This window comes from Syngnathus leptorhynchus, chromosome 6 (assembly GCF_054491065.1).
Source record: "Syngnathus leptorhynchus isolate UIUO chromosome 6, UIUO_Slep, whole genome shotgun sequence".
In the NCBI taxonomy this organism is placed as follows: domain Eukaryota; kingdom Metazoa; phylum Chordata; class Actinopteri; order Syngnathiformes; family Syngnathidae; genus Syngnathus; species Syngnathus leptorhynchus.
The window spans coordinates 6998745-7014138 of record NC_141200.1 but is presented as its reverse complement, the minus strand read 5'-3'; the positions used below and the strand labels follow the sequence as shown (position 1 = coordinate 7014138).

At 39.7% G+C, this 15394-nt stretch overlaps 1 protein-coding gene across 2 annotated transcripts in view; it reads right to left on the bottom strand.

The window, feature by feature from the left end:
- shank3a (SH3 and multiple ankyrin repeat domains 3a) overlaps positions 1-15394 on the bottom strand; it is a 122815-nt gene that overhangs the window by 105079 nt on the left and 2342 nt on the right. The window contains exon 2 of one of the 2 annotated variants that reach the window (XM_085913332.1): positions 4345-4864. The exons of the other annotated variant lie outside the window; for it this stretch is intronic. The gene's annotated coding sequence lies outside the window, so the exon portion shown is untranslated. The remainder of the gene's footprint in view (positions 1-4344; positions 4865-15394) is intronic. 2 annotated transcript variants of the gene reach the window in all.

Genomic DNA, 15394 nt, shown 5'->3' with positions numbered 1-15394 from the left:
AAAAAATTTATTGGGAGTGACAAAGAGCTTGAAGTCAGCATACTGTGCCTTTTATTTGGAGATTTGTAAAAGAGTTGTTTTTTTCCATTTCCTCAAAAGGAGGTTGTATAATAATCTCCCATCTCTTCACACTTTGAGAGTGAGAACAGGTGCTAAGGAATAGTTTAAAATGTATTTTGTTCAGATTAAGTGTCTTTCAGTTTGTTCAGAAGAGGCTGAACTCTCAATAAAGTTCTTGAGTTGACGAAAAGTCCTTAAATACTTTAACACCAAATTCAAATCTAGCAGTCTTGCAATAAGAATATAACACTGCTTTGCTTTGCTTTGCTTTGCTTTGCTTTGCTTTGCTTTGATCGGAAATTCAGATACCTACACTTTTCCAGGTTAGATTTTTGCACTGATTCAGAATCTACCCTCATTTTTATTCTCTCGCTAACACATCAGGTTTTCTCCATAAGAATTTAATAATACAATTATGTAATATAGTATTGTATTTTTGAATATTTTATGAATAGAGTAGCAGGTTCAATAGCAAATGGAAAATTTAGGGAAACATCATAGCTATAATTTACAAAGCATGCTAAAATCTGTATTGCGCAAGTATTTATTAAATTTTAAAATGAAAATATCTTAACCCTTGTTGCTATTTAAATATTTTATTTAAATTTTTTAATCAAAAAAATCTTAGGGTTGCAAATCTTAGCAAATATTTCTGATTCAAATTAAAACATGCAATGTTTTCAAATCGCGATTTTTTTTCTTTTAGTAATATTGTCATAATACTAATCATGCTAAATTTGGTCATGGTAATAGAGTGATGTGAAACTTGTACATTCATAACTGGTCACATCTTTCCGATTTTCAGTTAGTATTACTCTAATGTACAAGCCTGCAAAAAAAGAAAAAAAAAAACTCTTAGTGCATTGGACTGTATCAAGATGAGTGCTGGAGGGGAAAATGAGGGCAAAGTGTTTCCAGGAGAGTGAAGAAAAAAGATCCTACTTTACTTTCAAGGCTTTTCTTTATGAAAAATTAACTCTGACACGACGGAAATCGAAAATCATGGCTCTTGCTAAAGTGTGTGTCGGCGTACACTGGCCCTGGTGTGCAACCATGCGTGTGTGAGTGTGTTTACGGGGCTGAATACATTTATTTTTAGTGTCCATGACATTGAAATAACAAAGTGGGATAGCAAGTGTAATGATACTAATATCTGTATACACAAACCCCAAATGTGCGCCAAGCATGAGTGACCTTGGGGAGCTTGGGTTTGGGTTACATGGTGCTTTTTCGCTTTGCTCCTAATTATGTTGTATCTCCTAAAATTGACATTACCTTTCACTAGAGCAATAGCATTGAGTGAGCGCTACACCATGACAGGATGAGCATAAGATAGCGACCAATGTTAGCAAACTTTCAAAATTGCAGGTGCACAGTGAGATGTAATAATAAATTACAATTAATTGAGTGTGCTTGGTAGCACGTCCGCCTCACAGTTAGGAGGGTACGGGATCGATTCCACCTCCGGCCCTCCCTGTGTGGAGTTTGCATGTTCTCCCCGAGCCCGCGTGGGTTTTCTCCGGGCACTCCGGTTTCCTCCCACATCCCAAAAAACATGCTTGATAGGCCGATTGAGCACTCCAAATTGTCCCTAGGTATGAGTGCGAGTGCGAATGGTTGTTTGTCTCTGTGTGCCCTGCGATTGGTTGGCAACCAGTTCAGGGTGTCCCCCGCCTACTGCCCGATGACGGCTGGGATAGGCTCCAGCACGCCCGCGACCCCCGTGGGGACTAAGCGGTTCAGAAAATGGATGGATGGATGAGTGTGCTTGATTCGACTAGTTTGTTTGTTTTTCCATCAAAATCAACCAGAGTGCGTAATTCTTGGAGCTTGACCCAGGACATGATGTTGGCCAGCGTCTTGGAATGTTGGGCCCCAGATTGGTCCAATCACTTGCATTGAAGTGGCGCTATACTGAAGGTCAAACTTTTAACTATTACAGTCAATCAATAAAGTTTCTTGTGCCTCGGGCCTGAAATGCCTCACTATCAGACAACATACAGATGGTTGACTACTGACCAGATGGTGTTAATGACTGCTTGACCTTTTGATACTTTTTAAAACGTGTCATGATTTATAGCAGTGGCGCAAACGATGAACCACGGTTGTGAAATGCTCAGTGTTTTCAATGCTTGCGAAAGGGTTAACTGGATTTGAACTGCTGAGCACTGAGAGGGCTTTCATAGAGACCTGTGCGTGGCTGCCATCTTGGCAGCGCTTGCCTCATCAGCGGCTGTGTGATGTGGCAAAGCGATGCTCACGTGCGTTCAGGCCGAAGGGAGCACTAACGCAAACAGATGAGGATTGATGTCGTCCTCTGTGTCGCCTTGGCAAACGGACTCCCCTCCCATTCAGTTCGTCCTCTGTGTCGCCATATCTCAAGACTTTGGCTGGACTGTTTCCCAGCATGCTTTGGAAAGCCCTTTCAGAAAGGCCAGAGCTCGCTGTTTGGACTCTTATTTAAGATAAGGGCTACTGGATACAAATTGCTTCCTGGCTATTTAGTTTTAGGCTAAAGTGTCTACTTGTTTTTTTTTTTATATCCTTGGACTTTTCCTATCCAGCCCTTGTTCTTTTTCTCTTATTGTTTGGTGTCTTAAGAGGCCGCTGCCTTCTGCTGCGGTCTCTAAATTAAGTCGTTTCAATTGAATTTCCTTCTTCATATGACTGTAAAATGTTTAGGCCACCACGAGCTTCGTTGTTTATTGGCTATATTATTTAAAAAAAAAAAATTTTTGGGGGGGGGGGGGGGGGGTCATCCTATTTATTTGTTTTGGTGTCATTTGTTTGTATTAAAAAAAAAAATACGGCATTTCAACACCTATGTGCACATTATATGTTCTTAAGTATACTTAATGAAATGCCTTTCCGTTAAATATTTAATTATACAGTCAGACTAATGCAAGGACATCTGCATCAACCAAACAAAATTGTGTCAGAGTGATCCCGTCATTGCATATAAATGAAATAGAATAATTGCTATCGAGCAGCCGGTGCCTGTGAATGGTTGGAAAGTGAATGAGTAAGGACAAGGATACATTTATGAGGGCTCAATAGAAACAGGAAGAATAAGAATACAATAGAAACAAGACACACCGAACACAGGGCAGAACACCAAAATTACATTATTACATACAACATTAGGGTAATGTGTGTGAGGTGAAGGTTTGCTTTTCTAGTTAGACAGTAAGCAAGATTAATAAGTGTTCTGCCCCTCGTCACTTATTTGTTAGGACAAAGGAGACAAATTACGTTTAATATAAGAAATATCAGAGCAGAGTGAATGGAACCAAGAAAAAATACACTTAAAGCAGCTAAATGGTTTATAAAAAAACAACAACAACAATAAACATTCTAATGACATGCTTGATCCAACGATCAAGAATTAAGATGACCATGGGTGAAGTTAAGAGGTTGAATGAGATGGGTGGCTTTTTATTTTATCTTATTGACATTAAATGGGGAAAGGAGTAATGTCCAAAGTAAAGGCAATCACATCTCCTGGCTTTAAACAAACCCCAATGTCCTCCTCTGTTAATCCAACTGTTCCCACATCCATGCTGCCAGGCTGGAATGTGTGTGCAGTGCTGGATTGAACACACAAGCTGATAAATGACACCCAGAGAGAGAGAGAGAGAGAGAGAGAGAGCGCACACAAATGGCTTGTTCACCACCAACGTAAAGTCGCGAATCATTGCACGTTGGGGAGAATGTCAATGTTCAAATGACCATGACGTCACCTCACTTCATCTTTATTTAGTAGCGGCTTTCAAGTCACTGCGGTGACTCAGGCCCACGGCACACCGAGCAATGGTGCTGAATTTGACCGAACTGGAAAATCACTAGAGATCAATTGACGAAACAATGAAAATCGCTTGAATGCGGATTTATAGCCTTATTCACTGTCACCATAGTTTCAATGTGATAAAATGTGGGTGGACTCCCTGTAGTTAATAAAGGTTTATAAGAGTGACAGTTTGAGCCCAGAACAAATTAATTCACTTTCTATGACAGTGAATCTCCGTATATTGCTGTGAATATGTGTTTGGAAAGGCCACGAGCTTCGCTGCTCGTCAAGAGCTGATTAAGGAAAAAGAGGCACACAGAGAGATGTGGAAACATTTGCTTACAGGGCCGACAGTCAGGGCAAACGAAACGATATTCCAAACAAAACTAAGACCACAGGAGGGAACATTTTGGCAAAAACAGCCTGCTAAGCAGCATTGTCAGGAGCTTCAGGTTAATTATTTTGTGACAAGCAAACTAATATGACAAGCAACTAACCTCAATGTTGCGATGATTTCAGCCTCTCTGTTAGTTTAATAGAAATAACTAGTTGGGAAAAAAAAAAAACTATCCGATTAAATATTACAGTTCCTTCGTGTCTCATGTACGCTGCAGAGTTGCCAATAGCAACCAGTTTGGTGGTTGAAACGGCTGGTGGTGTTAATAAATTGGACGACTTTGTTTTGTGTGTACGCGTGTGTGTTTACTGGGCGGCAGCAACATAGATAAGTGGAACTGTGGAGCTCAGGGTCCAGTCATGCATAACACAGAAACAGAGGCGAAAAACAAACCACCGTGACTCCAAACTGGAACACCTGCTGTCAAACTCGACGTGTTTCAGTCTCTGGTCCGCCATAAAGAAATTCATGCATGTATGTAGAAAAAGTTCAGGACAACATGTAATCCTCGGGTTATTTAAAAATCACTCACAAGTCTGTGGTCAAGTCTAGAGCTTCCACTGCATGTTGACAACATCCACCTTCGCCGCTACACCAGCCGTTCTATTTGCTGTTGTTCCCTACAGATAAAAAGGCCATTATCCTTTGCACTTAACCTATAACCTCATGTTAAAGGGGATCATGGAAATGACAACGGTGCTCCCCAAGCCAATAAAGAAGAGCAGGAACCCCTCAAGAGTCCTACCTGACAAGAATTTTAACCGGGGATAATTTAAAATAATTATGCCTCTTTTGTTAGATGGCAAAAGGTGATCATAACTCACGAGAGGGAGTGAAGCCAATGGAAATTAACTTTGACACCAAAGGCAGGCACAGAATTTTGTCAGGATCCTTTTTTGAGTAGGTTAAATATCTTCAGAATGTATCACTATGAGGTAGATTAGGGAAAATAGATAATGATGATGATGATGTCGAAGATGAAAATGGAGTGCACTAATCATCAGCCGCAAAAAAAACACTGATTACATTTATTATTATTACTTATGGTGACAGAGGTGATGAAACATAACGAGAGTCGAGCGTTTTCATAAGGTTTTTGGATTGGATTGAATACGCTTTTGGTATTGTTTGTGTGTGCCTAAAAAGTAGGTGCCATGTTTCAAGAAACTCTATAAAAGATGTGGGGGGGTTTTTTTTCACTCTTGCATTATATTATTCAAGGTAAAATCAAAATTAATCCAACCCGGAGATTTGAATGAAGCTGTGAATCTTCAAAGTGTTTTTTGTTGAATCCTGTACTTGTGTAAGTGCTTTTGCTTTTTACCACATCCTTGAGCTGCTTGTTGAAGCCGTATATAGTTACAACCGTTCGACAGGCAGTCAGCACACACAAATAAAAACACAAAGTGTCACACTATCCCCCCCTCTCCCAATATGTATCAAATCCTCAATGTGGAAGAAACAAATGTGCTCATTTCATGCAAGTGTGCTTTTGTGGGCAAATGAACGTTTTGTTCAGATCTTTCAACCAGCAGGGTAAATACTGCGTGTCCTCATTAGCCTCATTCAGCTAAACCCTTTCTTTGTTAATTGACATAAAACCAACCATTTGCTAATGAAAGAGAAGTTAACGTTAACCCGCAGCACACAGAAACTTATCTTCTCAGTCTCACAGTGTATGAGTGTGTGTTTTGATTTATTTAATATTTGTTTATTTATTTATTTATTTTTGCAGATGCAAGTTTTGAAGATTAATCGTGTACAGCTACAACATACATGCGTGCTTAAGAATCAAGGTCATTTCCATTGAAGAGCACTGTATTACTTGCCTCATCACGATAATATCAGTGTAATGACAACAAAACAACATCAAGAAAAGTGGACAGTGTCACAAGGAAGAGGTTCCGTTTCAGCCTATGGGAAATAACAATGTTGATTTACTCCAGTGGAAAGACGAGAAAAGAGAGTATCTGCTTGTAACCTTGGAGACAAAAATGAATTTTTTTCTGATCAATTTTAAGTTGTTGTTTTTTTTTTAATGGAAATTATGTACCCAGATTGTTTGTTGGAGACGTACAATGAATACCAGCTGGCAAGATGTAAATTTGAGGGACATCTCAGTGTTAGCATGAGCGTCAAAAGTTTGACTTCTAAGCCATGCTCAAATACTCACACAATTTTGTGAGGGGATGTGTGTGTCTCCTCTGTGGGATTTTGTTTGACTTGTTGCGATGGTGACAAACGCTTAGGAAGAAAGTAGTGGAAAGAAATGCCATTTTTTGTGTGTGGTGGTGGTGTTGGAGGGTGGGGGGGCTGCAAAATTGTTAATCTCTTTCCCACATGGGACCAGATGACACAGCGCAAAGCCCAGCACACATTACAATGCCCACCAGATTCAGTCAGGTGCCAAAACATCCCAGATGATGCGAAGAGTGATGGCGGCTGCCAAGGAACATTGTTGCATGCCGACTTCACAAGGGGATAAGTGAGAAAAACTTCAGCGGGGGAATGTGTCTGGATAACTAGGCAGAGATCAATGACTCCCATTTGTCCATTAAAGCCCGTTAAAACACTGTTGCCAAACCCGCTTGTTAAGTTTCTCACCGGCTCATTTGTCTGGGAACTGATCTTAATAGTGGTGTTAAACTTGTAGATAAATGACAATAGCAGACGATAAACCAAAATAAAGCTCATACTTAGTTGTTACTCAGCTTGCTTACGACACTTGCAATGATTATTTTTATTTTTGTTATGTATGTGGTGTACACAATCTGGTTAGGGTTCCAAATAGCAAGCGGTATCTGTTTTATGGCAAGGTCAGGACACATTGTTTTAAAACCACGGAGCCGGCCGGCTTCATCTTTGGTTTATAAATATGTTTACGTTGTTAGCGTACATTCTATTCGTATTTTTAATAAGATACTTTTGCTTTGCCTTTGAACGTTGCCTTAAAATAGGATACGTGTCAATTGATATTGACTCCCTCTGTATGGAAAAACTGTTGGATGTGTTTTTCCTCACAACTATCCAGCTAAAGGAAATGAAAGGGGAAACACCATGTGACCAATTACCCGAAGCGTTAAGCCATGAAAAATTAGGTTATCCTTATCCTCAGTTTACAAGAATTCACAATCTACTGGTTTGGGGACTTAGAGCGGACTATGTTGCTAATACTTGTAATCAGGAGGCTTGTGAAGTCCTTTGAGACTTTTGTGATTATCGGCTATACAAATGAACTTGACTTGATCATTAAAAGGATAGTTAATGGCAATATCATTAGTAAAGTTACATTAGAATAGAAAAAAGAAATCCTGAAAATGTATTTGTACGTGTTAAATTCTATTCGAGCCATTGCATACAGTATCTCATATGCCTCATGCACAGCTGATTTAAAAAAAAAAAAAAAAAATCCTCCTCCATCAGTCCAGGGCATCGGAAGCTACAATCACCGTCTAGATTACACACAGCACCTTCATGTAAATTAATGTTGTGCCGTTTCATATCCTTTCAACTGAGGCTCTCATCCATTGACGCAAAGCACTGATGAGCTTAATAGTGCTTTGATTAACCTGACTTCTCTCCTGTAAAGAACCCGGAGTAGGTTAAAAACACCAAACCACAACGTTTAAAATCATTTTACATCCTCTTACACTTGCGCAGAACATGCCTCAGCACAACACGAGAACACAGAGGTACACAAAACCTCAAGGTCCACACTGCCCCCCCCCCTTCTCTCGCCTCTTGTTTGCTGCAGAGGTTTCTCTCGTCGCTATGGTAACTTCGGTTTCCTGCCAAAACCACATTCACTGCACCAGAATTGACACTCGTCCTTTCTTAATTTCCTCTTTTCCCACTCGTGCTCAACTGCACCATTTCCTGTTTTCACCTATGCCTGTCTCAAAGTCGGGGGAGGGAGGGGGGTGTTCAAGAATAACAATTAAAAATCCCCAAACTCAAATAGGAAATGAGCCTGAGATAATGAAGGATTTATGGTGCATTGATTGATGGCTCATGCTTCAACTATCAACAAGCAGGAGAAATTACTATAGTATTGAAGGAATCATGAATCGGTGACATTCATTTGAAGGATGTTTTAATATTTGTATATAATAAGAGATGAATTTTATCAAGCTCAGAGTGAAGCTGTTTCAACACTTTGCTGTGACTCAAGAATGTTGATTTTCTTATTAAATTATGACAGAATCATTGAATCCAATTCATTGGAGCATGATTCATGTTTCCAGATTACCACAGCCTGTATGACTATAACGGCAATTACAATACAGTACACATGCGGAACTTCCATTTATTTCCAAAAAGGCATAGTTAGAATTAAATCTGACAATCCAAATTCCGAAACATTTGCAAAAATGTAATATCACAGGTCCTTTCTGAGGCCTTAGGAAAGTCAAAACAAAACAGGTTTCACTATTCTTTGACCTTGCTGTCTAAATAGGCTGTCACTTAGCAACTACCACCATTGGGAATACGTAGTGGACATAAGCGCAGCGGCAGACAATACTTCATAAAAGACACTGTGACCTACACACACACACAAAAAAAACCTCTCACAGTTCCCTCAGACTATTTGTTTTGCAAGGGAACCTTGTGTATCCTCTCACCAACAGCAGCCGTTATAATTGCGCATGGTGGCTATAGCCTGAGAGAATCTTGGCCAGAATTTTGATGTGTAACCTAATGAGGTCTGGGAAACCACCCGAATGCAATGCGGTTTCTCTTTCTTGGTTCCAATCGAGGAAGGGGCACGGCGACTCCGTGAGGACGAGACCCCTCTCTGTTTCACACAAAGACTAGCACATAAAGTGCTATTGCACGGCAAACTAATCACCCCCGATCCGAGCGAGCAATTTGGTCATAAAGCGAGATTGGAGAATTGGTTGTCAAATTGCAATTGTTAGCGCTCTGAATTGTGGACTTGAATATGAATAAAGTTGTCATTGTTGAGTACAGAAGATATTCACTGCATCCGATAATGAGTTGTGCAGTTCGTTTGGAAATAGTAAGTTGATACTTTCACAAAGTGCACTTGCAGAATATACATATTGGAGCCTCAAATAAAACATAGAAGTTAAAACTAATATCATACGGTATATTTCAGCAGATTTGGTGTTCGGCTCTTCCTCTTAGCTCCTCTCAATGGCACGACAAATGTAGTTTTTTGTCCTTAAAAAAACGTGAAAATATAATGTGATTTTTTTCGCATGTTTGTCCTCTCTGGCCGGTGACTAAGTTGACAATAGGGCCTAATGGAAATGGCTATTGGAAATTTAGTTATGAAGACTGCTAAAATGATGTTGTTGTTTTTTTACATAAACACTGAAAGGAAACAAAGGCAAGATTGTTTTGTGGGTAGTGCAAGTAAGATCTCCATTTATATGCTCCACAGATGGATTATCTGTGTTCATCATTAACAATGAGGACTCCCATCAATTTGAAATGTGCATGTCCAGTTTGCCTGCACAACTAATAAAAGGGGTTGTTTTCCTGACCTGTGGGGTTGTTTTCTTTACCAACTTGCTGGGTAGCTGTGGACTTTGATCAGGTTGAGTTCTGTTTCAATACAAGTTTGATCTAGTCCATGACTAAATTTGCCCCCAAAACAATTGACATTCAAAAAAACTGCACGAGACACGAGATGGTAGATAACAGCAAATGACTTTTCTAAAATCGGTGCACTCGAAGGTCCAGGTACCCCTATCCACACACTACTCTCTGACAAACAGCCAAGCTTCACTAATATCCCCGACCTGCATCTACATGGCAACCTAGTATTTCCCTCATCCACAAATTTAACTGAAAGGCCAGAAAAGAAATAATGAGATTCTCTGTTTTCTCACTTTATATTGCCCAACGGCTGAATCGTGATCAGTGTTGAGCTTGCTTGCACTACACGAAAGATGACATATTGTTTGCTCACATTTGGCTCAAGTTGCACGGCAACCGCACACCATCTTGCGCTTCACAGACTGCAGTCATCCACTCCATACTGTCATTTTCTCCAATTTGTAACAGCGCAATGTGGCACAGCAATATGTTTGTCTGCTTTGGTATGTGTGTGATGGGGTGCCTTTATGCATAACGGCTGAATTTTGCACATTTCCATTAGCAGTTGGCTGGCTGGCTGTACCGCACCGTCACCCGCTGGGTGATTGCTGTCTCAGAACAGAGTGTGGTCAAACTTTACCTTTTTTTTTTCCACCTGAGATTAGCATCTTTGCAATCATTTGTTAGGTACATTGACTAGTTTAGCCTTAGGTTCATTGGTTGTTTTTTTATGATCCTGTTTGGTTTCACATTGGGCACAATGTGGTAACATAATCAGAGAGTATTTCAAATTAAACATAAGAATTTACCAGTAGTAAATGCAACAGTAGCTAAAGGATTCTCAAATGCTCCAACCTGTTCTTTTTAGGATCATTTATTCGTCTTGGTAAGTGAATGATGCAGGTAAGTCCAACGGTAACAGTCAAGGACATCCAATTCTCACCTCTCTGAGACTCTTCAAGTCTGTTGCAACCTGCCGATGACACGTTGAGGAAATGTATCGATCGATTATCATGAGGAAAGTGACTGTTAAAATCCCAATTCTAATCAAACCGCCAAATGTTTTGGTCCATTCATGGATCGAAGCTGCGCGTCATCAGCAGGTTGCAACAGAGATGCATCCAAATCGCAAGCGTCACTGACATCCGTGGAAATTTTCATGGATTAAAAAGTTGTTGTAAATTTTGCCATTCAGCTCTTGCATGTTTTACGAAAAGTACTGAAAATCCAAAGTGGGAAACGTGCATTCAAAAGTTTGGAGAAGGTTCAAATAAGTTCACTGGTAAAAGTTTGGGTGCATTTTAAGATCATCTACAAATTTGATCTTAAAGCCCAGTATCCCTAACTTTTGTAAAGAGTTAGTATTCATGAAGCTTCTAGACTGAAACGTTTCCCACTCTCAATTGGTACCATTGTAGTATTTCTATATTTGGATTAACATCTGTCTAATGTCACATTTGGTATCACAACAGGCACAGTGTCTGCCAGGCGGCCAGAGCCACGAGCAGCTGGTTCCAACCTTCAACTTAGTCCTGTCACAAGCATTCTCTGGAGGCCATTTTGGTGAAAGAAACACATGGTGTTCGCTTGGAAACGCAGACAAAAGTGTGTGTTTACAACAGAGAAAACTTGTTCAACACCTCAGCGGCACGTAAATTGCACATTTTCAATCAATGTCCAACTGTGTCGTCTTCTATCGGCGAGGCCAACCACGTGGATGCTAATGAGTTCTTGCGTCTAAACAGCAGGTTGTGGCTGAGAGTTGGCCCTCCATCCACGCATTGACGACCGATGGCACTCACGTTGATTATAATGGAGCCACATGAGATTTAACCACTCCAGATATTTGGAATAAATGAATTTGTGATGAACATAATAGAAAAGTTGACATTTGTGCAACTCGTGAATATCAGTGAGAGTTATGAAATTATATTTACAAGTCAAGGATGATATTGTTTTTTTGTTTTAATTGCATAGATGCCCTGCAGGAATCAATGTTCTTGCTCAACTCGTGTCCCCCCCACTACATCATGGTTCAGGGTTGGCGGCAGAATTTGTCAGTTCATTTTTTGTAATATTTTAATGGGCTGGTTATTTGATTTTTTTTAAACTTGTATTTCAATTCCAGTGTAATATTGTGCAGAGGAATTTAGCCTGGAATAGGTGCATGATGAATAAGTGCATGATTGAGAATCAACAGAACTTCTGCTGGTTATAATCAAGTAGTGTGGAGTGCACTACTTCAAATAACCTCTGTAGTATTTTGTAATAGTGACAAAGCAGCTGTGTTCAGGGTAGAATAATTTCATAAAGTTCAATCACCAAAACCACAAATTACCTAAGGCAAAATATTTTTTGTTCTAGTAGATCAAGTGTTTGGACATTTTGTGCGTAATCCTACCTAAATTATTGTGTGAACTGTGATTTGTTTAAGAATGAATGACTTTTATAAGGCGAAGCTGTTATGACCATAATAAATTGTGTTTGCTGTATTTTAAACATGTTGGACAAGGGCGACAAGTACTCCCATAACGTATTCAAACCATGTTATAATGCTACCCAACTAATAGAAAAGCTGTTGCATTTCCTTTTTGATTGCATGTTATTTGACGGAGAATACGACATCCATTTGTCACGCAAGTCTTACCCTTGACGGCAGTTGTCTATGACGTCATGGCGATCCCCTGACGCAATCGCATGGGAATTACAGTACATGGCAAAATAATACATTCCATTTATTAGCTTGTGTTTATTGATCTCCATGTGGGATGACCTGCAAGCAAACTTCCCTCATCTACCAAAAGTGATACTATACATCATGTTAATACAGGGTGTGTTTGAAATATTGATTGGAACTTGTCCATGTGTATTCATCGAAAGTACATCTAACATGACCAGGACTCCATAAAGTCCAGCCCATGAGTCAATTATAACATCCAATCTATATACCGTATTTTCCAGACTATAAACTGCTACTTGTTGAACAAGCTTTGAAGCCTGCGATTTATAGTCCAGTGTGTTTTAGCTATGGATTTTTCATTGTTTTGATGATATTGTTTGTATAAATTGTGCATATTCTCTTATATATAGATTGATATAAGTGGGTTTTAGCGATGGATGTTTCATTGTTTTGATGATATTGTATAAGTTGTGCATATGACATAAAGTTAAAACATTAAACATTAAAACACCTGCGGCTTATAGTCCAGTGCGGCTTATATATGAAGAAAACAGGATTTTAATACGGCTGACTCATCCTGGCATTCTAGCTCACAAAGCTTTCTAATTTTGCAGTAGTCTCTTAATTTCAGAGCAGGATATAAATACATGATGTTTTAGCCTGTTTGATAAATTAAGAATGTCAACGTGGCCATTTTAGTGTTTGATATTGCTGTGTGTGGCCCTCGGAGGAATACGTTTGGACATCCCGTAGTAGACCTTGCCATAGGAGGATAACAGGGATGGTCAATCACAAAGTATAATAGAAACTGGAAAAAGGGGACAAAAATATAATCTGGATCACGATAAATGAGAGGGGAAAAGGTGACAACCAAGCGGCGAGCAAAGCAAAGCCAGAGGCAAAGTCACCACTGTCATTTCCGCGATGGCTGCATTGGCGGGTGGGCTGAAGTGATGAGTGGAGACACTCAACACCTCAGAGCGCAGCCCAGTGACGTGACCTTTGTGACTTAAGTACCACTTTTGCTTGGACTTCCATCCCCAAAAACTGGTTCAAATGGCACCGCGGGTGTGAATTAACAAAATTGCTCGAGCCCATTACAAAAAGACTATAATTATAACAAGGCAGCTGTCGCAATTACATTGTAGTCGAGGAGTGCGGCCCCTTCACAGAAAAAGAAGCTTTCCTTTCTTACTATCATATGTATTAGTCTTATGGTCATCTGGGTAATCCTCAGGGCCCGGCAAACTCAAGGCCAGCTCTGTCTCATCACTAAAGAAAATCAAGCGTATCTTCATGTTTCTTGCTGAATGGATTTTTCCCACTTCCATTTTAACAGAAAATTTGTCCAAAAAAAGATCATTTTATTGATATTACAAGGCCCTCCACTAAATCCTTTGTTTTGAAAAAAAAAAAAAAGACAAAAGGTATGATATATATGTGGCAATAATTGTCAATAAATGTAAACATTATGTTACACCTGAAATGACTTTCAGCGCAAAGAAAGGTTTAATGACAGTTGCACAATACACATGCGCTATCTTGTCTTCATACACTGCGTCTTTGTTGCTGGGGCGAGGTAATCTTCTTAATCATGGGGGGATTCTCACAGGAAGGTATTCTAATAAAGCCAACTACCCCACCTTCTGCCGTTAGCAGTGACAGATATTAGTTTGGGAGATAGGTAGCTTAAAAAGACCGCTGCATCATACAGTACATGATGTTCTTTTGTACCCCAAAGATGTGCCGTTTGGGAAGTGAAATAGCCACCTTTTATGAATGTATATTTTCAATTAAAAAGCTATAAAATTGTTCATGTAGAGGTTTCCTTCAAACAAGTCATGGGCAGTTTTGGATTTTTGATTATTAAGAGCCTAGCCTTTAATTGCCAGACATTCCGTATGGTGTTTGCCTCCACTGTGATATTTAACAAGCTGTCTGCAGGCTTGTGAGTGGCTAGAGAAGTAAAAGTCATTAGTGTTCCTTATTCCATATTTCCTCTGTGCTTGAGGGAACGTCATTAGCACTGCACCCTATGTCAAAAGCGCCTTTGCACTGGTTCAATTGCTTTCCATGCGCTCGTGTCATTCATTTCTGGAGCGCCTTGGCACAAGGGAACCGGCTGAGATAAGGTCGGATCACAAATGAAGAGGTCGGCTGTTTTCGTTTGAGCGGCGGGTCAACGCGGGCCCTTTTGGTTGTCTGGGCGATCAAACACACGTTGTCTTATTCAGCACCTCTGTGACTGCTTGCGGTCGGTACCGGTAGCAAAAGATGGCTCATGTTCGACATATGTTTAAATGAGCTACTTGGAATGCGACAGAATGATTTGTTTTACTTGATGAGGGCAAAGAATTAAGCACATCATTCCTCCGTGATTCCATTTGGGTGTTTGCATAGTTGCACAATCTTGTTATCGCTGCAGAGGAAGGGGTTACAAAATGAGGTATCGTCTCAATTTGCACTTTGCTACTTTGGCAAAACATCACCAAACACTATTTGCCATATGAAGAGATATTTCAATGAATTTGTCTGCTCAAATTGAATTATAGACCTTGCTGAGTTTTTTTTCCCATGTTAAGTTACATTCCTGAATTATAGTTACTCCCACTTGGCTGTGAGTTTGTTGTCATGAATATGTTTGGAAAACAAAGAATGATTACATTGAGACAAAGTAATCACTCATAATATTTATTCAACTGCTGAGACTAACTATTCAGAATTAGACTATTGTGATTAATATCAAACCGGGGGTTTAAAAGTAAATAAAATGTCTGTTATAAAAAGAATGCACACAATTGTTTTGCTCGAAAAGACTGTAAATGAAAGATTGTGTCTCCACATGCCACAATTTTAACATTTAGACCTCCTTGTATATCCAAGCATACTTCAATCAATCTGAGAG